The sequence below is a fragment of the Humulus lupulus genome, chromosome 3 (genome assembly GCF_963169125.1).
Source record: "Humulus lupulus chromosome 3, drHumLupu1.1, whole genome shotgun sequence".
NCBI classification, from domain to species: Eukaryota; Viridiplantae; Streptophyta; class Magnoliopsida; order Rosales; family Cannabaceae; genus Humulus; species Humulus lupulus.
The window spans coordinates 214,995,373-215,005,895 of record NC_084795.1 but is presented as its reverse complement, the minus strand read 5'-3'; positions in this window follow the sequence as shown (position 1 = coordinate 215,005,895).

The following is a 10,523-nucleotide window of genomic DNA, read 5'->3' as shown; positions in this document are numbered from 1 at the left end:
GTTCGAGCATATCCTCTTCGACTTAAGGTGTGTGGAACAACTTTCTTTCTTCTCTCTTGGTATTTGGCCCTTATATCCTATTTTATAAATAAGTAAAAGAGGCATAACTATATTTAATTTAACACCAACAGAGATAAAAGAGGCAGCAACATCACTTCTTACATCATATTTCTTACCAAATGTTCTTTACTAATTTTTTTGGCAACAAATGCTCTCCATTCTACATCACTTTTCATGCAATCCGACTTTAAGGCTAGTCGTTCACTCTCATATTTTGCATTGATAATATCCTTTACAAGTCTAGATTTCCTAGCTCTCCATAGTTCTGCCATCATTTCAAAGCACATCTATTTTTGCCAATCATCATGTAAGTCATATTGTGCCTACAATAGAATATAGAATAATATATTATATGTTTAAGTGTAGAGCTGAATATATATATAAAAAATACACTCATAAAACTTGTAATTCTACCTGAATAGATGCCCAAAGAACATCTCTCATAATTGGTGAAACTTTCCTCCAATCTGAAATAGTGTAAGGAACAACCTCTCGCACAAGAGCGCCCACAAAAGAAGAAAATTACACTGAGTTAGTACCAACTGGTTGCCTTTTTTCATTCCAATTTATTATCCTTAAGTCATTGTTCCTCTTGGTAAGATTTTCCAATAGAGTTTTTCCCCTTGTCTTCTTGGCTAAGTTCATTACATTCGCATCTACATCTTGAGGTATTTCTTCAATCTCAGTTTGATTTGCCTCATCAGTTGTTTTTTGTAATCTAACAGATTTTCTAAGAGGTTGTTCAAGTTCTATCTCAGCCACTTCTTCACATTCTGCAGCAGCCACTTCTTCACATTATGCAACAGCCCCTTCTTCAAATTCTACACCAACCCTTTCCTCATCAGCTATCTCTTCATGTTCCTCCCTTACTCACTTTTCACAAACACTGTCAACTACCTTATCTACTTCATAATTAAGAGATCGTCTAGTTTTTTAACTTCCAAGTGACATCTCCATGTCTTCCACATCATCATTTGGATTTGGCTCTGTATTATAGACCATACAACGAGTTGCTGCTCTAGTACTAAGAGAAGGTGGTGAGTCAATTACAACTCTAATAGGTGTAGAAAACCTACGAAGAGCACTCTTTTTCTTTAAAATAGGGCTTCCAAGCAACATATCGTCACAATTAGCTTGAGTTTTCAATGATGCTTTTCGCTTTTTGGCCACAAAATTGCATAAAGCACCTGAACGAAGGTGTTTTTTTTGGAGATCTTCATAATGTACTCATTTTTCAAGTTGAAATTGCTGCAATATAAAAAGAAAGATAACATAAGAATATAAATCAGAAATGTGAATCACCAAAGAGTAATAAACATACACCAAAACCATAAAACAAGAATTATTTCATTCAAATTAAAATAAAATCATAAAGTACACCACAGAGAGTAATAAAACCAAATTTGCTTCATTCAACAAAAGAGTAATAATACACTTGTTATCCAAAAAACAAGCACGGGTGACGTGGCAGATATTTTTGAACACGTGGCTGACACCTGTCAGATTTCTGTTAGAGTATCGACCAGTAAGACATTACAGGCACGGCAGTTGAGTTTTTATCACGACCAGCATGGTCGTATATTTCGAATATTTCAAGATAATTTTGTAGAGAGCATAATCAATTCCGAGATTATCTCCAATGATTCCTGATTATCCGATTAATTAGGAGAGAATAACAGTAACAAATTCATTTAATCCTCCTTGAGCCTATAAATAGAGAAAGATAGCTCAAGGGAGGGACTTTTGGCTTTTGCTTAATTAAAATTACATATTTACGAGAGAATTAGAGCTATTGTATTACGATTGTACTATTTTATCACTCTCAGGTTTGTGAAACTCGGAGAACCCTAGTTCTTTGATCACCCCTTTGAGATCTCACATCAATAATAGCTTAAGTGGACGTAGGTCATTACCAGTTCTTGGGGCCGAACCACTATAATTCCTTGTGTCCTTTACTGTTTTTGTCATTATTTTCATTCCAACACATCCATCCACTTCAAGTTTTTTGACTCCGTGTCAGTTGACCAAAACAAGGGTCAGCATTCTGGTGCTTTCGATGAGAGCTTGATACGAAATCGTTGATATAGTAATGGAGAAAACAACAAAGAAGACTGGACAGGCGGCTAGCGCGGCACCATCTCAACCGCCTCCTCCTCCAAACATTGCTGAAAATGAGTCGCATTTGGAATTTGATGAGGAAGAACTGGATTCTGAGATGCTAAGAAATACCCTAGGGGTATTGTAGGATGAATTGGCCAATCTGAGGGCCAGCCAAGAAAGTGCCGCTGAGATTATGGCTCGGCAGCAATAAGAGATTGAGCGACAACGCCAAGAACTGAGTGAAAGGCAGGCAAAGATGGACCGTTGTCAGAGGGAGGCCATGGAAACCCTTGAAGTAGCCCTGCAGTTGGCTAGGAATCAAGCTGCACCTGCCTCACAGCCTGATCAACCTGTAAATGGGCCACCCAAAAGGGGTCCCAATCCTAGCCCCCCGATCCAACCTTCGAGCCCGCAAAGGCCCGAGCAGCCACCAATACCTCAAGATGATGTCCCACCAAGGGATCCTGAGGCGCAGCCTCCATCTCAGGGTGGTCGGGGCAATCCCCCGCAGCCAAGGCAGAATAGGGCCGGGCAGCAGCCCCGTAGTCCTAGACGCCACAGAGGCGAAGAGCCGAACCCACCGAGCAGTGGGCAGTGTCTTTCTGGCAACAGAAGGAACTCAAAGATAAGCTCTGCGGTCCGCCCCCCCCCCCCCCCCCATGGAATGATAATGCATGAGGACCTACCAACCAACGTAGGCCACCCTCTAACGCCCGGGAAGTTCCGGTCTGAGGAGGCAACCGAGGGGACAGTCGATCCCACCATATCCAGTCAAGGTTTAGAGATGGCCATCGTTATAATGAGGCCGACTCAGGCGGAGGGAATGCCGGTCGGAGAAATGGAGAGAGAGGTGGGGGCAGAAGCCCACCACCTAGGGAAGACCAACCCGAGAGACGTGACGCTCGGGGGCAGCCCAGTCAAAATAACACCTTTAACCGGCTCGGAGCAAGTGAGCAACGACGAAGAGACGAAGATTTAAGAGATGTACTCAACGATCGCCAGGAACTGCATGACGAGTACACTCCCCCAGCAGCAGAGGCCCCGGCAATTCCTGACACCGTGCAAGCCCAAATAGATGCCCTGAACCAGGCAGTGCAACAGCTGGTCGGGGGAAGGACGTCTCATATCGAGTACGACAGGAGAAGGGGCACTCCTTTCGTTCAGAGGATAGCTGTGGCAAAAACTCCCAGCAAGTTTAAGATGCCCACGCTTCTGAATTTTGACGGGTATGGTGACCCGGTATCTCATGTCAACAAGTTTGAGATACAGATGGACATTCAGAAAGTGTCTGAAGACGCTCGTTGCAGGATCTTCCCTACAACACTTTCTGATGCTGCACAGGAGTGGTTTTTCAAATTCCCTCCTGCAAGTATTGTTTCTTGGGAGATGTTCGTAAAAGAATTTTACGGACAATTCTATGCGGGTCATGTGCACCCAACTGAGGCGAATCAGCTGGTCGAGATACGCCAGCAAGAAGGAGAACCACTGAAGGATTACGTCCAGCGCTTCATGCGAGCAGCGGCTGGAGCCAAAACAGTGGGAGATGAGGGCAAGATGATGGCCCTAACCGCGGGAGTTAAGCGCCGCACGCCTTTTTGGAGTAGCCTCAAAAAGCATGGAGTTAAGACTACTCAAGAATTTTTGGATAGAGTTGATCGGTACATCAAGCTCGAAGATGCCATCGCCAGTGAAGGAAAACCCCCAAGCAAAGATAAGGGGACTGCCGAGCCCGCCAAAGCCGCCAATGGATCAAAACCCAACGGAAACGGGAAAGGCAACGGGAACGGCAATGGCAATGGAAAGAATGGGGGGAAACGGCCGCATAATGAGCCTTCCACCTCTGAAAATAAACGCGCCAAGGGAAATCGTTATGAACTGCGGTTCACTAAATACACTGCCCTTATCGAGTCTTGGGGAGAGGTGTATTAGGCCACGAGTTCTAGTGTGCCTTACAAAAGACCTGCTCCCATTCGAAAGGATATTTCGAAGAGAGATACTACCAAGTTCTGTCGTTATCATAACGACTACGAACAAGATATAAACGAGTGCAAGCAGCTAAAAGATGAAATCGAGTTCCTTATCAGGCAAGGATACTTGAGGAGATACATACGGGCCTCGGGAAATTCCCAACGAGAGGCTCCAGGTGGCAACGAGCAGGCGCCCGCACGTCAACGCTCGCCACCTTTGTAGCCTGACCCCGTAGCTAGCACTTTACTCACCATCTGTGGAGGCCCGCACCTCGCGGGAAGCAGCGGAAAAGCAAGGGAATGATACGCTCGGACCCTACACCACGACTAGGACATTGAGATGATGACAGTGGAGGACCAGGCATCAAAGAAGGCTCGATCAGAGGATGGTGAAATAACCTTCTCTGGTAGCGACGCCCAGCATGTCCGGTTCCCATATTCCGATCCGCTGGTCGTGGACATTCAAATCGCCAACATGATGGTGAAGAGAGTATTGGTCGATACAGGAAGTTCAGTAAACATCCTGTACAAATCTTCGCTGGAACGCATGAAGTTGTCCGTCAAGGACTTGGAGCCCTCCAACCAGACAATTTACGGCTTCTCTGGTGAGGGACTCGCCCCAACAGAGTCAATCAGACTTCCGATAACAGCAGGTACAACGCCTGCTACTAGGACATTACTCACTACTTTTATAGTAGTTGATTGTCCTTCAGCGTACAATACTATAATCGGGAGGCCCATACTGGTTAACCTTCAGGCCGTCACCTCTGTATGGCACCTGGCCATGAAATTCCCAACAGACGCAGGGGTAGGACGCGTGTTGGGAAATCAGAGAGAAGCGAGGGAGTGCTACAATGTCTCGATCACGAAGGAAAAAAGAGGAATGTTGAAGAGCACTCCCCCAGAGGGGTTGCAGATGGCCATTGATACACAAGCCCAATCCCATGATGGAGTCACCAAATAGGGTGTTGCGCAAAGTGAGGATAGAGATTTAGATCCTCGCTTTGGGGATTTTGAGGAAGATGTTGGACTCGTCGAGGACCTTGAAGAGGTCCAACTTGACGAAAATGACCCGACCAGAGTTGTAAAGGTTGGGAAAAATTTAGAAGCAACGACGAAACACGCACTGGTGGAATTTTTGAGAAAGAACCAGGAAGTTTTTGCCTGGTCACATAAAGACATGGCTGGGATAGATCCTGCAGTTATCAGCCATGTCCTAAACGTTGATAAGAGTTTTCCACCCGTGCAACAAAAAAGAAGGCTGCTCGATAAGGATAGATCGAAAGCCTTGAAAGAGGAAGTTGAAAGACTGAAGGAGAATGGGTTCATCAGGGTGGCCTTTTATCCATCGTGGGTCTCTAATCCAGTACTCGTTCCTAAGCCTAACGGCAAATGGCGAACCTGTGTGGATTTCATAGACCTTAATAAAGCCTGCCCAAAAGATTGCTTCCCACTCCCAAGGATCGACCAGTTGGTCAATGCAACTGCAGGACATGAGATCCTCTTCTTCATGGACGCATACTCAGGATACAATCAGATTAGTATGCATCCCCCTGACGAGGATAACACTAGCTTTCGGACCGATACAGGGTTATACTGTTATAAAGTAATGCCCTTCGGACTGAAAAACGCTAGTGCGACTTACCAGCGATTGGTTAACCACATGTTTAAGGAGTTGATCGGAGTAAACATGGAGGTGTACATGGATGACATGCTGGTTAAGTCAAAAAAGGCAGAAGGACATGTGAAGGATTTACAAGAGTGTTTCAATGTTTTGAACAAATATCAAATGAAGTTAAATCCTCTCAAATGCTCCTTCGGAGTAGGATCAGGGAAATTTTTGGGGTTCATTGTTAATTCAAGAGGAATCGAGGCCAACCCCGAAAAGATCAAAGCCCTGATTGACATGAAATCACCGGTGAAAATCAAGGATGTGCAAAGTTTAACTGGAAGGATTGCCGCACTCAGTAGATTCATTTCCAAGTCGACGGATAAATGCGTCCTTTTCTTTAATCTACTTAGAGGCAACAAAAAGTTCGAATGGACTGGAGACTGCGAACAGGCATTCCAAGCCTTAAAAGCCCACATGGCACAACCTCTGGTTTTATCAAAACCTATAGATGGAGAAACTTTGTTCATTTACCTGGCGATCACCGAATAATCAATTCCGAGATTATCTCCAATGATTCCTGATTATACGATTAATTAGGAGAGAATAACAGTAACAAATTCATGTAATCCTCCTTGAGCCTATAAATAGAGAAAGATAGCTCAAGGGAGGGACTTTTGGCTTTTGCTTAATTAAAATTACATATTTACGAGAGAATTAGAGCTATTGTATTACGATTGTACTGTTTTATCTCTCTCAGGTTTGTGAAACTCGGAGAACCCTAGTTCTTTGATCACCCCTTTGAGATCTCACATCAATAATAACTTAAGTGGACGTAGGTCATTACCAGTTCTTGGGGCCGAACCACTATAATTCCTTGTGTCCTTTACTGTTTTTGTCATTGTTTTCATTCCAACACATCCATCCACATCAAGCTTTTTGACTCCGTGTCAGTTGACCAAAACAAGGGTCAACAACACCAAAATTACATACAAAAAGTGTAAGCAGATTTGTTTCATTCAAAGTACATAAGAAACAACAGGAAACTCAATTTTCTTCATTGGATTCAAGTCCAAAACACCCTTTATTTGAATCCTTTAAAGCTATATACCAATTACTTGACTCATTCACCCTTGCATAAAAAGGTTTTTTCACTTGTGAAGCTAATATAAATGTATCCCTAATGAATTGAGGTTGTCCTATATTAAAATTTACAAGCGTATAGAACTCTGACTTTTTAACACCCATTCGAATATTCACCCAATCGCACCAAAACAATGGCACCTTAAAAGTATGATAATCAAGAAAAATTATATCCTTGATAACACCAAAATACTCTTCTTTATCATTCAATTGCCCACTGTCATGTGCTTCCAAGTATACACCGCTGTTTTCAGTTGTTTTTTCAACTCCTTTTTTATGGAATCGAATTCCATTAATGATGTACCCTCTGTAGGAAGTGACACCGCGACTTGGACCTTCAACTAATTGAGCTAACATGTCATATACTTTGTTCATGTTAGAAATTTGAACAACCTTCATACAATGGAGATTCAGCATCTGCTAATAGACTCTAAAAATCAACATCTTTGTTATCGTCACCAAAATCATTGGCGTTACTTGAAAATACTCCTGCTGCCCGAAATAAATCATATTCAAAACTTGTGTTTCTTGTGCTGCTTTGGATTGGATCTTCCCCATGATGAAACCATGTTTTGTAAGATTGGTCCATGCCCCACAAAACTAAGTGTTCGACAACTTTGTCTGAAAGTTGATGTCTTAGATTGTGACATTTGTTGCATGGACAAAGAATCTTGGCTGGAAATCCAAGATTCATCATGGTTGTCTTAACAAACTCCCTAGCTTTTTTCTCATATTCCATCGTTGCTCTACAATTTTAGAGCATACGTCAATAATCAAGCACTGACACTTAAACTTATACCCAAAATAAACTATATGATTTTGGTTACTAACCTGTTAAGATTGATCCAACTTTTATCCATCTCCAATGAATTTGAATTTGATGTTGTTCTCTTAATAAAATCTTGTTTTTTGTCTAGGTTTAACAACTGTTAGACAAGACAATCACATTATTTGCGGTTGTAATTTCAGGGTCATGACAAGGTCATTAACACTCATGCTTTTAAAAGAAAACATGCCTTGGTTGAATTTCAGGTCATCTTAAAAGAGAATTTCAGGTCATACCAGTTAAAAAGATCCTTTTCTTTAGTTAAATATCCTATTTTTTCTATTTATCCTATGAATGATTAAAAATGGAAGAATTCCTTTATTTTTGCTGAGTTTAAGAAATTTTTAATATTTTTTCATTTCATTTCCTCTGATAGACATTGCAATAGGTAGTAGGATCATCAGAGTTTAAGGGGGTCTTCTTAGTATCTTTTGAAAATAGCAAGCAGCTTATGTTTTAGATCATCTATATTGTTTTGGGGTTAGTTGCAGAAGAAGAAGAAGAAAAGAAAGGTCATTAAGTCAATGTTGTTTAATAGAGAAGTTGACCATATTGTTATTTTCGACCTCAATTGTTTTGTGGGTTGTAAATATATCAATGAAAAGGCGTAGTGGGCACTGACCCTTTTAATTTGATTAAGAAAAAAAGGGATATTATGTCTAGTGGGCAGTAGACTCTACATCTTGTGCTCTTAAGAACTTGTTCCTTGCGAGTATAATATGATTAATTCAGTCTTTTAAATCTGTAAAAACAATTGGTTATATGATCCAAATGGTGGTAACCAACCAAAAGGAAATAAAAGGAAAAGACATTGATCTCTTTTGTTTTTTTTTATTATTTTTTTGCTCAAGATTATTATTATATTTCTTAGTATGTAGAGTGGTCCCCCCCAAAATTCCATTGCTATGTTAGCAACTTGTGGAGTGTGGAGTGTGGACTATTTTTGTATGATAGAATAGATCACATGAAGGATGAGAATGTCAGCCTCATCACCATCTTTTCTTTTATAAACAAAAATATTTAACCTTTCTGTATCATCAATGGTGAGACTTAGATTTTTGTCTTTGTATAATATTCCATCTATGATCTCTGATTTCTCTTCCTATTTTTTATTTTTATGAGCAAGAATATAAATGGTGGGTAAAGTTTTACTTGGATTATGGTGAACCTATTTTCTTACATATGTACTAATTTTAGCATATTATTATTTACTTGTTTCAAATAAAAAGAAATGGCTGACCTAGAAACTTGTTGTTGAAATTATTTTCCTTTCAATGAATAAGAAGTAATCTTTAGAAAAAGATAAACGTTCCCTGACCCTAAACATTACCAAATATTGGACTGCTTTTAAATACAAAAATTTTCAAAGATATATTGTTTTTAACAAAACATTACCAAATGAGCATGCATTTAAACATCATTTTTAACAAAACAAGTGTCATATATCTCACAATTCAGGGCCAATTTAAGAAGCATACATAGCCAACTGTTTGTTAGTGTGACCATTTTCTATTAGTATACATTATAAATTCAATCTATTGTACTCACTTTGTTTGAACCTACTTATAGGCTATATAGATCATCATAATACATTTTGGTTTGGTTTGGCAGTCTATTGGGAAACTGCCTCAAAGTTCTTACTTAAGGAACTTCAGACTTTTTGACTGATTTTAATTTGTAGGAAGTGATTGTGTGTTTGATTATGCAGTAAAAGGAAGTTTCAACAATGAACAAGGGTAAGATTTTTAAGCTAGCAAAGGGGTTTCGTGGGGTACACTATCTAATACTTGTTTCATAGATTTGTAATTTTGAGTAAGATTTTATATTATATTCTCTGTCTATACACGATTGTAAGGGATTGCTGATGATTTTGGTCTTCTTATTATGTAAGTTTTGTAGTATTGATCTCAGAATGAATCCTGCTCTAAGTCTTAGTTCTGTATTCAGTTTCTTTTAACTAAAAACTATACAAATAGTTTAGTTAATGCTCTCCTTCACCTGCACTAAAGAATTAGAGAAGGATTCATTATGAGATCAATATTAAAGATAATAAATAGTAAAATATTGTGTACAATCTCTGAATGTGTAAATTACTTTTGTTTTTGTGGCTTGAAAAGCTTGTTTGCATTTTATTATGGAGATTTCTGTTGAAATCAGTAAGGCAGAGTGAGTTTCACTTATTTTAGATAGATTTTCCTTTGATTGAAAACCTTATAGTAATTTTTGAGGAACCCAAAACTAGAGAGAACTATTGAAATTCCTCATTATTAATTAATAGACAGTGTTGGTATAGACCAAAACCCTAAACATTACAAGGTTGAGTTAGATTGAGAGGCTCCCCTTTCCCAAAGATTGCCAAATTCTTCTCTAAGTAAATCCCACTCTCTATCTACAATATCTTCCCAACCTAACAACCCAGACAACTTCTAACACAAATCTTTCTGATTGGAGGCTTATCTAGTTAATGTTTTTCTAAATTTGTGTTGGCTCTGCAAAATTAGCTGGACAACATGAGCACCTGCCATTTGTCTTCGCATTCTACTGAATATTTGCCCAAACTGGCTGTTAATATATATTTAAGACAGGAAATAGCAGCTTCACTCTACTCTCTTCTCTGCTTCCTGTTGTAGTTGGTGGCCTTTCATTTCTTAGCAACATATTACAAAATCTTGATGCTTTGTTTCAGGTTAATTATGGCAACTTCATGCATGGGCTTATGAAAGAAAACATTCAGCTGAACAGGCAAGTTTTGTCTGAGTTATCTATGCACGAACCATATAGTTTCAAGTTTTGGCTGAATTTCATTGTTTTTTTATGA